This window comes from Echinops telfairi, unplaced genomic scaffold, assembly GCF_000313985.2.
Source record: "Echinops telfairi isolate 266 unplaced genomic scaffold, ASM31398v2 ScPeMD7_1;HRSCAF=3_0, whole genome shotgun sequence".
Taxonomy (NCBI): Eukaryota; Metazoa; Chordata; class Mammalia; order Afrosoricida; family Tenrecidae; genus Echinops; species Echinops telfairi.
The window spans coordinates 76,335,601-76,338,805 of NW_022103896.1; the positions used below are offsets into that span (position 1 = coordinate 76,335,601).

Here is a 3,205-nt window from a genome sequence, read left to right on the forward strand (position 1 = left end):
ATTCTACTTCTGCATCCTTCTAAAGACCGCTTTGTTCTGGTATTTGATTATTAAGACTTGGGATCTCTCCTTGTTTTTTATTTTAGGTTTATATCTCCTTATTAAATTCCTTGTTTTGCTTTTCTGGTGTCTTTCTGAATTCTTCTAAAGTTTTTTTCATGTTTTCCTTTATCTTATTGAGACAGCATAGTACTAGTTTTGGGGGTGCTTTTGTCAAGAATGTCAGCAATACGTGCTTCAAATATTGGGTTTATCTTTCTTTGGTGAGTAAACCGAAAACATACACTGCCTTGAAGATTCACAAACTTCCACATCTTTCACAATTCCTTCCAAAATTTTCTTTTTGTCTTTCTGCTCATCAGTGCTAATGTGTGAATGTGTTCAGAGAGACTACCTCCCTGTAGGCACTGCTGGATGAGGCTCCAAGCTGAAAAGAAACTGTGGATAGCTTCCCTTGATCCCTGCTGCTCCCACCCTCTTCCATGGTGCAGATTTGGAGGAATGGGATGGCTGGATGACCCTGGAGTACTTCTGATTCCGGGCATTCCATCCAAGTCTGTTACGACTGGGGGGCTGTTGTTGAGGTTGCTGCTGTCCCTTGGCCCCGGATGTTTATTCCTGCACTGGTCTCCAAAGCTGCACCGGTCGTAAAGAAAAAATTGGCAAAGGGCCATAAGCCCCTGAGACAAACACAATGCAAAGCAACTGAAAACACGCAGCCCTCTGCCCCTCCACTTCATCAAGGCATGCTGTCCTGCTCCAGCGACTGATCTCTCCTGACAATAAGTCCAGGGTCCATGAGACAAACTCTTGCTATCCTTACCCTTAAGGAGCATTCTCAATATATTTCTTCCAAGACAGATGGCCATTTACCAGTCTATGGCACTTTCAAATATTCTTCTCTGACATCACAATTCAAATGCATCGGCTTTTCTCTGGACTTCCTTATTCAGTGTCCCACTTTCACATGCCTATGAGGCAATGGAAAATACATGCCATGGCTTGGGTCAGGTGCCCTTTAGTCCTGAAAGTGACCTGCTTGCTTTTCAAGACTCAAAAGAGGTCTTGTGCAGCAGACTGACCCAACGCAGCTCTTCTTTTGATCTCGTGTCTGCTGCTTGCATGAACATTGTTTGTGGATTCAAATAAGACAAAAATCCTTGACAACTTCAACATTTGCTCCATTTATCATGACACTATTGGTTGTGAGGATTTGGGTCTTCCTTACATTGAATTGGACTACATACTGAAGGCTGCAATCCTTCATCTTCATCAGCCAGTGCCTCAAAGGTCCTCCTCACTTTGAGCAAGCAAGGTTGTGTCATCTGCATAACAAAGGTTGTTAATAAGCCTCTTTCCAATCCCCATGACACATTTTTCCATGGCAAAGAGTCTATTTTGAACCTGATGTAGTAAGATAACTCCTTGTATCCTGATCAATGTGCGAAGCTCCTAATGATTTTTTTTTTAATCAGGGAGAGGGCGAACGCAGTCCCCCACTACCACAAATTATGCAGTCGAGTTTCCCACATTTGGGGAAATCGCAGGGGTCAGCACATCTGGAGTGCAATGGATAAGCCTCGCCCTGGGAAAGCCACCTTCGTGATCATGGTATCTCCCCTGTCAGGTAAGTATCCTAATGAATTTTAAGAAAGAAAATGGCATAAGATTTGTAGTTTTAAAAAATTACTTTGAAACACTATAGGAGAAAGGACTCAGATGGCAGTCAGACTTTTGAAAAATAATGGAATGAACAATGTTGAGAAATTATGAGGATTGAAATGAGGCATTGGAAGTGAAATTGTTGGAAAGTGGCACAGAAAATAGAGATATGAAGTGTTCACTTCTGGAACATAAAGATGTTTGAAGTTGGGAGAAAGAAGGCATTGGTTAAAGAGAGAAAAGTGTGAGAAATCCAAGTTTTCTGGCTTAGATAACTGGTTGATGAGGAGAGATGAGCAACACAGAAGAGAAGATAATCATTATGATTTTACTATTTTAAATTGGCATGGCTCTTGGAATCTGCCTTAGTTATCTATTGTTACTGTAATGTAATCACCCCAAAGAGTAGCTTTCACAAATAGAAATTTATTTTATCAAAGTTTAGAAGGCTAGAAGTCCAACTTAAGGTACAGATTTGGGGTGCCAACTCTAGGAGTAACTCTCCATTTTGGCTCTGGAGAAAGGCCTTCTCTCTTTGAACTTCCGTCCCTGGGTTATTTCATGTGCCGAGCATCGATCTTCCTTTGTCCCTGCCTTTTTGCTTGCTTGTTTAACCTTTGTTATATCTCCAAAGAAAGATTCAAGACACACTCTATAATAAAGTGTCTCCTTAATATGACAATGATAATTCATTCCCTAGTAATATAACCATAAACGTAGAGGTTATGATTGACAGCTTCTATTTTTGGTGAACTTAATCAAATCCATAACATTCCACTCTTTGCTTCTCCCCCCATCCCCCACTAAACAACAACAACAACAACAAACTAATATTCTTGTCATATGTAAAACACATTCACTCCTCACATCTTCTCCAAATGGTGCAACCACTCTGGAACACCATTTGGCACGCCTTTAAGAAGTTTGAAGCAGAAATACCATGACATTCAGCAATTACACTGTTGTTTTTAGGTGTCTGCAGTTGGTTCTGACCCAAAGCAACTCTATGCACACCCCTATCTATGCCTGGTCCGCAGAGGAAATAGACTTCATTTAATGTTACTGATAATATGCTGTAAGTGCCATTGTTGCTATTGCTAGTTGTGAATGAGTCTTTTTCAGGTTCAGGGCAATTCCATGTATTCTGTAGGGTTTTCTTGGTTGTAATTTTTGTAGAAGTAACTGCAAGGCTTTTTCTTCTATAGGACTGCCTATGAACTTGAACTACCAATTTTTAGGATTGACACCCAAATGCAAATTACTTATGCCACTTAGGTTCCTTGTGAATGACATCAACACCATTTAAAGAAAGAGTTATTGGAGTTCAGAGAAGAGATTAATACATTGAATTTCTAACTAGGAGGTACCAGAGGAGAGGAGGAAAAGATTCAGGTGGGGCAGTATTTGGCTTGAGCCTTCAAAGAGAAGAGTATGATTTTGATTGAGTGGAGCAGTGGTAGGAATATTACTAAAGAAAGGAATGATATTGACATGGATGTGATGCTTAAAACATGATATCAAGTTTTGCCATGCTTCCAATCAC

General features: G+C 40.4%; 1 non-coding gene across 1 annotated transcript; it reads right to left on the minus strand.

Annotated features, from left to right (window-relative positions):
* Positions 1–1,471: 1,471 nt before the first annotated feature.
* LOC115869039 lies at positions 1,472–1,635 on the minus strand. Its single transcript, XR_004045955.1, has one exon. It is a non-coding gene; the product is annotated as a U1 spliceosomal RNA (small nuclear RNA).
* Positions 1,636–3,205: the final 1,570 nt, after the last annotated feature.